The sequence below is a fragment of the Macrobrachium rosenbergii genome, chromosome 15 (genome assembly GCF_040412425.1).
Source record: "Macrobrachium rosenbergii isolate ZJJX-2024 chromosome 15, ASM4041242v1, whole genome shotgun sequence".
Lineage (NCBI taxonomy): Eukaryota > Metazoa > Arthropoda > Malacostraca > Decapoda > Palaemonidae > Macrobrachium > Macrobrachium rosenbergii.
In genome coordinates this window covers 53,282,109-53,296,527 of record NC_089755.1, presented here as the reverse complement: position 1 = coordinate 53,296,527, position 14,419 = coordinate 53,282,109, and the positions used below count along the sequence as shown (strand labels likewise).

At 38.4% G+C, this 14,419-nt stretch overlaps 1 protein-coding gene across 50 annotated transcripts in view; it reads right to left on the bottom strand.

The window, feature by feature from the left end:
* Positions 1-14,419, bottom strand: part of Lpin (phosphatidate phosphatase LPIN) — a 134,587-nt gene that overhangs the window by 21,276 nt on the left and 98,892 nt on the right. The window lies entirely within an intron of this gene.

Here is a 14,419-nt window from a genome sequence, read left to right as displayed (position 1 = left end):
TCTTAACACCCAAAGACCTCCGAAACCTGGTCAGGGTAAAGGTGCTACTAGACCTGCATACCACCACAATGGTCCCACCAGCCCCCCCCCCTCCTTTAAGCTCACATAACTAGCTTTTACCCAGCAATTTATAATATATATATATATATATATATATATATATATATATATATATATATATATATACATATATACATATACATATGTATGTGTGTGTGTGTGTGTGTGTGTACTGTATATATCTTCTCAGTTCAGATCTATTGGATGAAGAAAATAAAAAAGTATACTTGATAAACGTTCATGTATTTAATATCCACGTGTACTTGAACGACTGTGTTAAATCCGTAAGTATTTGCGAGTATAAGTTGAACATATACCTTAGTACAAATGGCTATATTATATTCTGAACTTTCTTGTCTCATTTCATACATCCATCCATACACATATTATGCAGTATGCAATCAACATACGCAACATACCCAAAAAGGCATATGCAAGGCAAGACTACGATTATGCAAATGTCTACGTTGGAATGTCAAAATAACGAGACACCATTCTTCGACACAAGATCAAAACTCCCAACGCCTTCTACAATCTATAACCCAAGCCAGACCAGTGTGTTACAGACTGGCCATGACCCCAGAGAGGGAAAGGTTGCAACACAAATTGAGAGAGCTCACCTTGTAAGCCAACTGAAGGTGAACAACAGATATGCACTCAACTCAACTGCGGTAATTAACCATGAATGCGAAGATGTTGTTTCACACTCATCCCAGAAAAGTACTTCGGCAAGATATACAAATTCGATAACACATCGGTATGGTGACCTAGACTGACGATTGCCACCTTTCAAACGGCAAGTAAGCAAACAGAGCTTAGCTTAGCGTTACCTGGATTTAATGTGTCCGTAAACCCAGTCAGTGTATTTATATATATATATATATATATATATATATATATATATAGAGAGAGAGAGAGAGAGAGAGAGAGAGAGAGAGAGAGAGAGAGAGAGAGAGAATGTTTCAATAATATCAAAGCCTTGAACTCGTACGGGGTTTTCCGAGGCCAGAGTTAGTCCTATTACATCTACCCTAATAAGCGAGCCCCTCGTGACATTTTTCCTAGCAGTCGTCGGAAAACTTCAGATAATGAAAGGTTTTTTTTTGGCGTAAGTCATATTTAACATTGTGATCGGGTGTTAGAGAAGAGAGAATCGAGGGCTCGAAACGCACCTTTCGCTTGGCTACTCCGCCAATCTACCAGTTTTCCTTGAATTTACCATTAGGAAAAAAGTCTCCACCTCTTTCGAGATTCAGTTACCAGTCACTGACCAGCAGTCAGTATTAAACAGTCTCGCTCTTGCATGGACCATTACAAATATTAGCAATCAATTGAACTCAGCGAAGTACCGTGTGGCAATACTGCTGCTGACCTCAATCCTTTGCTTTCCAGATTGGATCTTTACGTTTGCTAGTTTTGTAGCACAATGGAAACAAACAAGCCACGTCAATCAAAACGGCCAAGAAGATTATGAACTAAAATCTAAAACATTTTAGCTGCATCTGCAAACATCTAACTAATACTAAATTAAAATAATGAAAAATTTTTACATTTTCCGACAGAAATGCAGTTAAATTCTAAAAATTCAATGAAAAAGGGTAATTGGTAACTATCATGCCGCCAGCTGGTGGGCGAGCACAGAGTTGCCAAGTCGGGTTTATTCAAGCATCCTTGTTCTTCAACAAAAGTTAACAATTCCCTCCCGTTTTAAAGGTCATCCTGCGCACACGGGAATTTTTACCTCATTGGGAGGCAGCTATAAATAATGTGGCGAGGAGCCAAATCAATCACTACAATTCCTGAGGACTGAAGTCCTTCACTCAACACAAAGTGCAGTCTTTACAAGGTATAATTTCTCTCTCTCTCTCTCTCTCTCTCTCTCTCTCTCTCTCTCTCTCTCTCTCTCTCTCTCTCTCTCTCTCTCTCATCTTAAACATTTTTACAAGCTATTTTAGAATTTAGCTCTACAGAGCATCCTTGAGAGAAATTCCAATGAATTCATAAGATTGGCGTAAGAATACTTCACTAATGACCAGACCTCCCATATGCGAAGGATGATGATTCAGAATGGGCGGACCGACCAGGTGTGCCTCGCGAAATTAAGGTATGCGAGACACGGCGGTCTTTTTCTCCACATGATCACTTGCTGTCACAACGAGGCCGGAGGAGAATGGGATAATTATAGTAACAATAAACATGCATACATACGTATATATATATATATATATATATATATATATATATATATATATATATATTATGAGGTCAACGACCACCCATTACTGGTTACGTTAAGAATTTCCCGCCCTGCATGCAATCAATAGAGGAGACCGGACATCAAAGAGTGGGTGGAGTAACTGTGGGGATAAGGGGGCGGGGTTCAAAAACGAACACTGTGGGAACACAAGGTGGGTTCACGTGCTTGTTTGGGAAGTGTGGAGGGAGAATAGTCTAAAGCGCGCATCGATTACCTTGAGCCGAAGTGCCGTGGGGATTAAAGCAGTGTTAAAACACACGTGATACAATAAGCTTATTGAGCTGAGGTAGGGAGAATAGCCAGCAACAAGATCTTAAGCTGAGGCCTTTCAAGAAACCTCAGTGTGAAACCAGTTTCCAGAATTGAGATGGGAGCGGGTACATAATCCCTGCTCAGTCTTGGAGACTCAGTTTGAGAAGTAAAATGGGATTTAACTGAAAGTAACTTAAATCATCCCGCCCAGCCCGGGGAATCGATGAGCCATTTCTCGCTGTTGAGGCGAACACTGATGACCGTACTTTTGGTAGAGCCACGAATCAGTTTCTAACGCATGAGAAGAAAATGAGACGAGAGGCAAAAGAACAAGGCAAAAACATTTGCTACTTTTTGTGGCCACGGAAGAAAGATTTTTCCATATATTTAAACTCTTATGAGCCTGCGCGGAGCTGAAGTAACCGCCCCGTGCCGAAAAAGAGAGAGAACATGTAAAGAATGAAAAAATGGGGCAGGTCCAAATGCTACATCTGTACGAAAGCTAATCAAAAGGCGGTCTACCTCCAGCTTGCCTACACGAAAGATCCTTCCCCTCACACGTAATAGGAGTTTTGCAAACAAATCACGCACGCACACGCGGGGAAGCTAATTCACCTGCTAACTAATACATCCATGTTCGTCCCACAACCACTCCCTTTACCACGAAGGGCAGGCAAGGTTCTTCGCCTTGAATCATTTAACGGTGGTCGGCGAGGGCAGTCGCCTATTTCTGTTGCCAGGCTTTGATTCTACTGATATTCTTATGAGCAGGCTTTGAAGTCTTCACATTGAATACGCCTAAGTTGCCAATACAAAATCTCTCTCTCTCTCTCTCTCTCTCAAATAAAATCTTTTAAATCTTCTAAAAAAAACTACAAAGAAGCAGTCTGATTAACAAGAAAAGAAGGATAGTAAATCAGCATTACGTGTATATCTACAATTTGTAAAAATAAATAGTCCTAATTACTGAATAAAAAAGCAAGTAAAAATGTCAAAGGCAGTGATCACTGATTACCTGTATTCTTACACGAGTTGAGAAATGATACGACAAGAACTGATGCACTGCGTTTTCTAAAAATATCACTTACTAATGACAAGAGATTCAGCACTGACACAGTAAGCTCGAAAAGTTGAAATATACCATCGAAATACTGTTTACTAAACGTCCTAAAACACTGGTTAAAAGAAAACATGTTTTTTACTTCTCTTTCATTAAAGATATAACCTTATACATTATATTTCATTAAGGTAATAGCACCATTTTGTATTTATATCCATCTGAGAACTTAGCCTGACTTCGCTGAAACGAAAGTAATGGACGACCAACGATCACACAAATTAAACAACACCAAAAACACACACATGAAAACAATTATGCACGCACAGGAGTTTGTTCACGTCGCTAAGGATTCACCTAACGTGGTAAACCAAACCGGAAGCAACTTGTTTCCAAAAATGACCATTTGCATCACCACTTTTCCCATCGGTTACCTACCGCAGACGTTATGCTGACCAAGAAGTTCTGACATAGCAGTTCCTTGCGAGGAGGCTCGGCCAGAGACAAAACAAATGTCAAGAAATATTTTGAGGTGATATGTACATCCTTACTGATATTCTGTATTCAAGTTTCTATATATCAAACAACGTATTATATGAATTAAAAACATGCGTGTCTAAACAACAGAAATAATGACCGTATTATATATAATATATATATAAAACATATATATTCTTATATGATATATATATATATATAAACAAGCGCATAAATATGATATATATATATAATATAAAAATATATATATTATACTCCTAAGTTATCAGGCCTTCATATATAATTATATAATTAAACAGCTGTATCCAAACTATAAAAAATATACTAAATATGAAATTGATAAACATAATATGTCCAGAAATTTATGAAAAAGAATAAACCCAATTTTTTGGCGATATTCTGCATGCACCATGAACATTTACATGCAATATTAACAGCTTCGTGTCTGGATGGTCATAAACTTTGGTATGCATAAACACATGAATGCATAATACAAGCCCACATGTCCCAAATTTTTTACTCATCATAAACATAAAACGATATTTTTACGTTCATATTTTAACACTGAATTTTACTAGTGTGTCATCATTCACCTATTCATTATCAGTCATAGCAATAATTTATATATTTCACATTCATTACGGCGCTGAATAATCCTGCTGGGTTCCGGCGCTTGGTCTTCAAGACCTAAATTTCATAATCAATCAATCAATCAATCAATCAATCAGTCTCTTAACCATTCCCAGCTGTAAATAACTGGAATTTTGCTGTAGGAGATAAGCAGCCTTGTAATCAAATACAACACAAAGAAAAAAGCACGTTAAAACGAAGAAGAAGAAGAAGAAGAAGAAGAAGAAGAAGAAGAAGAAGAAGAAGAAGAAGAAGAAGAAGAAGAAGAAGAAGAAGAACAATCAAATCTTAAGAGACTTTTTACATAAATAAAGAAAAAACATTGATACATAGACGAGGCAGCAACTCCATCTCGACCAAAGTCACCAACGCCGCGAAGCCGGCTTGATTCACTGTATAGTTACATCAACAGCCGAGACACGCGGTCGATAACGCAGGCGCCGTTGAATGGGCTCACCGCCCATACAGTCTCCCCAGTGACTAAGCTCGCGCGCCTTGGGGGGCGGGAGGGATTCCCTAACACCCAACACCCGGTCAGGCAGCAACATTCACGGACTGTGACGTCATCGTGACTGGTTGGAAATCTTTCCTTCGAGTTGTTTCTGAAGCATTTGGGTCTAATCTTTCAAAATGAATGAAGCATTTTTTTTATAATATAACATACGACTTCCGATGCTGATTCTCAAGATCAAGAAGTCTAACAGGCATTTACGGGAAGTTCATCTATTTTTGTGGCAAAAAAAAAGAAGACTGCAATCGTTTAGTTCCCAGCTGATCTGATTTTGGCGGGGGCTTGCTTACACTATTTCCGCTTCCGGCAAAAGGGTATCATTAAGTTCGTTCATTCACCCAGCCATTAGTACAATTGAACCGAGGTTTTGTGCGTCTGGGAATACTTCATGACGTCATCCACACGTGGCTAGAAATTAACAATGTCAAGCTAAAAAGCTTCAGAAAATTCTTTTGAGAGGAATAAGCGAGCAACACAAGACGCCACGTAATTGCCTAGACATTCGTAATAGTTTCCTATTATTTCCGTCACCAGATGCCAAAGAAATTATCTGGCATCCATTCCATACTCACAAAGAGGACGATGGCAAAGAATGATTAAGTGTACAAGGTATTTTGATGTTACGGCCGCCATTCCTGGCAAAGATGCGATAAGTAAAAGGTGGGATGCAGCGAAAAAAAAGTATCTCACCTACGTCATGGATGGACCAAGTCTCTGGTTGACCTCACAAAAAATTTTGCATATACCTGTTCGTCTGCACGAACGCAACAAAACTAAACAAGGCGAGAATAATCTAAACCAATGGTGCATAGAAAGCTAATCTACACCTCGACGAGAGAGAGAGAGAGAGAGAGAGAGAGAGAGAGAGAGAAACTTTCTCTTGATGGGTTACGCCAGAGACTTCAACCGCCCGAACAGCTGTGTGCCTGTCTACTATACCAGACACGCTTCCGCCCACACTAACCGCCCGCCACACGCACCCAAATCTACTACGGGATGTTAGCCGCCCAGATGAAGAGCCATACCGAACTCCCTTTTCAGTCTTCTATCTAACGTTGTATTTCATTCACTCCTTCAATCAACTTTATTCATGTCTGCAAAACGTCTACTTGAAACTTAAATTGCCTAAGCAATTTTCTTATTTGTTCTAATATAGAATCTTACACGTTTTTCTAATAACTTTTCGGGACAAATTCAAATTAAATGTATTATTTTTTTCCTCAGCAATACATTCATCTTTCACCATTTTACATTTCCGTTTCCTTCCATATAATTTACTCTTTCACTCTTCTACTAAAATTATTACTAACTCCTTCCTTCCATTGTGCTTATTCACGGTTCTACCTTTACATTCTGGAACGCACACTTTTTTTTCTTTTTTTTTTATAAAAACCTGACAACCAGTTCCTACTTTATAATGAGCAACTTCCAACCGTTATTTCAGTCTAGCACTCGGGAAAATTCCCCGGAGATTGCAGAGCAAAACGCTACTAGAAAAATGGGTTAAAACCGTTGGAACAGCAACGGCCGGAAAACAACGCATGAAACGTACGGAAGAAAAAAAAAAAACAATGACTACACAAAAACTGCAAGAAGAGTCCTGAAAAAAAAAAAAAAAAGAACTGACTAAACAAAAAACTGTCAAAGAGGTAAAAGAATTTAACACTTAAACGCAAGGCAAAAAGTGTAAGTAGAAAAAAAAGCATACGCCACATAAAAAAAAAGGAAAAGAACGCCCTTAAAAAAAATTATAAAAAAAGGATAAAATTACAAAATAACGACACCAAAGCAGGGCACAACAGCAGAAAACGCCCACATGCATCTGCTCAAGCAGCGGGCAGTTGCAGCGAGGCCCCACGTGGTCTGCGTCGTCTGCTAACCTCAACCTCAAGGAAAATCAATGTGTCTGGCGCGCCGCTTCCTTCTTTTTCCTTTCTTTTTCCCCAGAGCAGATTTTACCGCAAAAGGAGCAGTTTTTTCCCCTCTTAACGCTGTAATGACGAAACTTGCGTTATTCTTTCCGGTACGTCCAAAAATAATACGAGCCGAGGTATTATGTGTTATTTATAACATCTGAGTACATGATACCTATGCTCATATTATTTTTCAGCCTGTAGCATCGATGGCCATAGATTATGTAAATTTCGATCCGTCATAATTCGCTTCACTCAAAATACCTTAGCATTCTGTTAACACCACTAATAATAATCATTGTGTTCCCAGCCTTTCGCCACTGGCAGCCTTAAATACAGGATGAAGGTTCCTAGATCATAGTACTGGGCAGTACGTACTGTCAAGAGGATGGACTCTTACAGTCTCGACCTCATATTACCATTGAGGTTTGCAGTTATAGGTTAAATAATGTCACTAGTAGCAAGTGGTCAGACGAGTTCATTTTCAGGTTTGATAACCTTTCCTATAAGCACTTGTATTCGGGTCTACATGGATAGGGTGAATCCAGGTGAAAAATGTCACAGGAAAAAAGTCACAATAATCTTTCCTAGATAGTGACCCCCAAAGGTTTTAACCCGGTATGTATCTCCACCTTTGCGGTGTGTTTAGTACAAGCCCGTTGCGGATTTCCGTAAGAAACAAAAACAAAAGACTGTAAATATCATGAAGATAATGACCCCCCAAGACACATTATAAATTTTCCCTGTGACTTTATTACCGGCCAGCATAAATTAATGTGGATTTTTTTTCCTAGCCAAAATTGTGACTTTTTTCCCTGAGACTTTATTACCGGCCAGCATAAATTAATGTGACTTTTTTTCCTAACCAAAATGGTGACTTTTTTTTCCTGACATTATTACCGCCCACCGATGGGGTTGCCACACCCACGCCCTTTTTGGACCCCAGCAGAGACTGGTATCCACCTACTATATATATATATATATATATATATATATATATATATATATATATATATATATATATATATATATATACACACATATATATATGTATATAATATATATATATATATATATATATATATATATATATATATATATATATATATATATATATATATATATATATATATATATATATATACAGATATATACACACAACACAATGCTATACATATATATAATATATATATATATATATATATATATATATAATTATTATATATATAGATAGATATATATAAACGCAATGCTATGAGCATAAAACTGAAAGTTAAGTCACGCCAGTAAGCAGAGATCAATGAAAGTGTCATTTGCAACCGAGTCACACATCACAGGCGTGCAACATGAATCTCTCTCTCTTTCTCTCTCTCTCTCTCTCTCAAACAACAGCCGAAAATATCCGGATTACTCAAAACCTACATTTAAAGGCACGGTCCAAAAATAGAGGACGAAGCGGTGGCGTCGCGACGCCAAGCCCTACAGGCCGGGAGAAGGACCAGGTGCAGACTATCCACCACAGGAATGTTTTTCCAAACAAACGATTGAAACCTTCACAACAAACTAAATAAAGATACAATCCGCTCTCCTCCCCACTCTTCTGCTCTCTTTTATGGGTTAATGTTTGGTTTCTTGCTTGGTTTAATATATCCGAACGTTTCTTGCAACCCGGAGCAATGACTCCATTCAATACGTTATCATTATTAATATAACTATTATCAAAACTGAAACTATTCGGGAAGTCATGATTACACCGTCAATCACAATTAGGCAATTATAATAAATTTGTCACTCTTCGCATCAGTGTTTCACCGTGTTAAAAAAAACTAATGCTAAATCGATTTTGCATTACAGCTACAATTACAAAGACATCATTGACTGTCAATCTAAATTCATAAATTATTACTACTACTACTACTACTACTACTAATAATAATAATAATAATATAAAAAACGACAACTGTTAACAAATCCGACAAAGCCACTCATCTTCATCGAGGAAAAAAATTTCAAATGACACCAACATTCTGACTTCAGTATAAAATAAGAAAAAAATCTCCCCGCGGTACCCGGTTTACTACAGTGCGACGCCCAAAAGGAACTGGAAGGCGGAGGGGCGGGGGAGGGGGAAGGGGATTAGGGTATTTTAGAAGAGATGGGAAAAGTCAGGAGGAGGAAAAGGGGAATGGTTGCTACTGGTTACTATCTTACCGGGAGAGCGCAGACGACGAGCGTGTTTGTGTCTGTGGAGAGAGAGAGAGAGAGAGAGAGAGAGAGAGAGAGAGAGAGAGAGAGAGCTCTATTTATCTGAATCTGTTTTCTTTTTTGCTACAGTGCCAGGCCTTACATCAAAACGAAATCATATCTCTACCAATTCCTCTTCCCCGTTTTACAGCAACCATAACAAAATCTACATTGTGAGGAAAAGTGCCTATCTGCAATTTTCCTAATATGTTTTTTACATTTTACGTTTTGAAAACCAGGAAGTTTTCACACTGCATGTTTACCGTTCCATGAGAGAGAGAGAGAGAGAGAGAGAGAGAGAGAGAGAGAGAGAGAAACTTTCTCTCAGCTTCGTAAACGCCTGGCGTTGACCTCCTACGGATATTCTTTACACAACATCCTACCCGACTCCCTGTTGGGGAGTCCGGAGGAAAACCCAGACACTGAATAGGATCTCTCTCTCTCTCTCTCTCTCTCTCTCTCTACAGGAACCATGACGACACAGCGGCAATTCTCAGAGCCAAGGTGCACGCTTACTGCGAACAAAGGTGCACGAGCGATTGGGCAATATTGACGGACGGCCGCTCGCAGGCAAAGAGCTGAGGATGAACGCAACGATTACTCTGCTCCCTATTATATTTACCAAACTGCTAAACAGAATCTGGAGGTAGGGAGAATGGCGTATTTAGTTTCTTCTAACTTTCCATAAAAATATACAAGCGATCATTTTTAATATCTTGTGATATCAACCATTCCAACAATTTAATTTCTTCTAACTTCCTATATAAATATACAAGCAATCATTTTTAATATCTTGTGATATCAACCATCCCAACAATTTAATGTTATTTTTTAATCTTTTTAATGTTATTATTCATTAATCGTCACAATTCCCACCAATTCTTAAAGACAAACTGACCAGAAGCCACTAAAAAATTATAATCTCCAGGCGAGCTGAGGCTTACCAGTCCATAAAAGGCCACACACAAACATACACAAAGCAGACAATCTTGTGATGTAACAGGATGAGGGGGGAGAGAGAGGAGAGGGAGGGAGAGAGGTCAATGGTCTACTTCAGTGTATGCACGAGGCAATGAATGACCAACGAGCATTGTCAACAAAATCTTGTAATCTAGGTTGCACTTGAAAACATCGCTCATTGTTCGAGTAAAATTAAGCACGCATTGTGCTTGCACGCTCTTCTACTTCTTTGAGCTGTCTGAAATGCTTGCAAGCAGACAACTTGTTTGATAAACACATATAACAACAAAAACCTAAAACCCAAAGAAGCTTTTGTTCACTGGATAAAAAAGCGCAAACGTACTCTCTCTCTCTCTCTGTGTTGTTTAAAAGCAAACATATCTGTTGTGTATTTATCCATCCGCCCTCATCGATGCCGCAGGTTCATCCATCCGCCCTCTTCGTGGTTATATCCAGGCACTAACCACAGTGCAAGTCTTGGTCACTAGGCACCGCAAGTAATTTACTTCTGAGCAATTTTTTAAAAAAACAAAAACTCTTGATAAGCATTCTTAGGCTATTCTGCAGAGCAGTGGAGGAACCACATAGCCTAATGAGTTGATAATAATAATAATAATAATAATAATAATAATAAGAATATAATGATAATAATTAATAATAAGAATATATATATATATATATATATATATATATATATATATATATATATATATATATATATATGTGTATGTGTGTGTGTGTGTGTGTGTGTGTGTGTGTCACGTTTATCCATTCAGGAACCCAAGGAAGTGAATTCAACATTTGATTCAATACATTTCAAGTAGGAAACGTCATTCATTTTCGGTGGATAAGAACAAAATCCCCAAAGTTGTAAAAGGAAGTCTACAAAACCTGCGTCATAACATACACGTCATTTCCTGCTCTCTCTCTCTCTCCGTATCCGTTCTGGTAAAACACGAACAGGATTTTCAGAAGAGAGTCGCCGTCCATATACCCACCAATGCCACTTTGTCATCCCATGAACGTTATTCTCAGAGTAAACAGGATACACAGTGTATCAATGGCCCTGCAGTAAAAGCCGTGCGTTGCCAATTATGAACGTCACCTCGGTTTTATTTTGATTATACTGTAAAATTCTGCGAGCTGACGCACACGCCTGTCAATGCAAAGCAGGGATAAATTATGGAGCGAATCCTTTACGTCTCGCTGAAGAGTATTCCTTTTCAAAGGACTGAAAAAAAAAAAAAAATAGGACAGCTAATCAAACAGGATGTGACGCAAACTTCTGCATCATCTCATGCCGGTCAATTCAGTGTGAAAAAAACCATAAATGCTGTCACTGTTGCTACGTTCATTTTTCATTTCCTACCTGGCAAGTCTGTGAATACAGGGGGAGTCTGCAGTTCATTTTAAAACATGAAAGTTTGGAATCACGAAAATGGCAGATGTACTAAGTTTATATATATATATATATATATATATATATATATATATATATATATATATATATATATTCCATTTAGTTCCTTACTGTTTCATCTCTAGGTTGGTTGTGTTTTCATTTTTATTTATTTCATTCTTGCTGTAATGTTTTAAATGTATTCTGTGACTGTACTTATAATTTTTTTTATCTTTCTTCATGCACAGCCCTGAAGATGTAATTCTGTAGATAATTACGAAACGTTGGCTTTCGTCCGTCTTTCTCTGAGATATATATATATATATATATATATATATATATATATATATATATATATATACATATATATATATATATATATATATATATATATATATATATATATATATATATATATATATATATGACTAATATATATATATAAAATAGTATATAGTATATATACCAGAAACCTAAAGAACACCATTTTCAGCTGCAACAAAGAAGTCAAGAGAAGACTGAGAGAGAGAGAGAGAGAGAGAGAGAGAGAGAGAGAGAGAGAGAGAGAGAGAGAGAGAGAGAGAGAGAGAGAGGGGGTTTTCAGGATACAAACACAAAAACATCTATTTGCAGCGCCGCCACCACCTCAGCCCCGCTGTTAAAACAAATCCCCCTCCAAGCACAGAGACCCCTCTCAGGTCCCTCCCTTTTTCAAGTGCATCCTGGACCCCCCCACCCCACAGCCCGTCTCGTCTCAACATGCGGCCAAGGGCGGCCCCCCTTGCAACATGAATCAACCTGAGACACAACACATTCAATATGATCCTGAAAATGTCACAACATATTCATTCAACAAGATATTATGAAAATGTGAAGTTTTAAGATATTCAAGGAGGAAATGAGACGTCTTCATTAAAAATAACGACGAGACCGAAGTTCACGTCTTCAAGGAAAGCACAAACTCCTGGCAAAACTAAAGATGTCCCGTCTGATGGGACAAATGAGCATCGAGGGGAGGGGGGGGGGAACTGGCATGATGGATCCCATGAGTGTCAATGGAATTATTTCCAAAAATGAATAAGTAAATAATGCGTCGAAGTTTCTTCGGGGCAATCGAGCTTTCTGTACAGCGTACGATGCTGTATGAAACTCTCAGCCGCATCCCATGAAACTTTCAGCTACGGCCCGGTGGTGGCCTGTCCAATAGCGTTGCCAGACGCACGACCATGACTAACTTTAACCTTAAATAAAAATAAAACCTACTGAGGCTAGGGCTGCAATTTTGTATGTCTGATGATTGGAGAGTGGATGATCAACATACCAATTTGCAGCCCTATAGCCTCAGTAGTTTTTAACCTCTGAGGGCGGACAGAAACGTGCGGACGGACAGACAAATAGCCATCTCAATAGTTTTCTTTAACAGAAAACTTAAAATGGAAACTGGAAAAAAAATGCAATGGTGTGGCAGGGCATTTTGAAATCCCCATCGATAAAACTGCGAACCCAAGGTTGGAAACAGAAGGAAAAATAGACTATGCTCACAATACTATTTTCTTCGCTGTTCCTTTAAGCTTACCAATCGATATTAAACGTAATCTCTCAATTCCTCTTCCCTTCAAATATTCAGGGACCATATTTTAAGCAGATTAATTCTAGAGATACTGCAACAATACTGACCTAAAATGGAAGACTCAGCAGTATCTGCAAAAATACAAAACTGAGAAAAATGGTAGGTATTGCAGTTTTCCCGTCTTACTACTGATTTTGCAGATACTGCAAATGGGACCCCCTATAATACTCGTGGAAAGCACTGAAGAATCATTCTGCAACTGCAGTAACTTGTGTATTTTGTGTTTCATGAGCCCAACAGGTGGCATATCTCAATTTCGAAAATTTTGCAGAACATCTGGTTTTCCATTTTTGGGCAGAATACTACCCATAAAAAACCCCATCCCACTAAAAGCTATCCCAATTTCGGAGACCGTCAGTAAACGCAACCAGGTCAAAGAGTATACGAAAACACTATGGCTGACTTGGACAGATCCCAAAATACTACGCACAAAAATAAAAAAAATAAAAAAAAATTCCCGCATTCTTGACAAAGTGTCAGTTATCGTACACTTGTAAACAAACAAAGCCTGCGCCTGCCTATTCCCCCAAAAAACCTACCATCTGCTTTCGGACATTTCCTACATAGCACATTATGAACAAACTTTCACAACACCAAGAGAGCTCGCTTTGGAGTACGCCCAACAATGACCCGCTTCCTATTAATAGTCAGGATGACCCTCAATCCCGCTCGTCTAGAAGTCCCATGATGTGCAAAAGAAAAACTAGTTTTATTTTCTTATCCACCAGTAACTGCCTAACTATTTTTTGACAAATGCGTCATCTGTGATACATAATCTAGACAGTCCCGAAGAAATAAACCATTCGTAATTTTCCATGAAACACCGACCCTCTACAGGCTAAAAGTGGGTGGCACTATATGAATAGAGGATGAGTCATTTTAGTTCCTACTAATGGGGAGATGAGATATTGGGGTGCCAGTCGCTGGCAAAGAATACAGGCTACTGTAATTAACCATGAGGTGCTTCGAAGTGGCAAACTGAAACAATCATTCGACATACTTATAAAT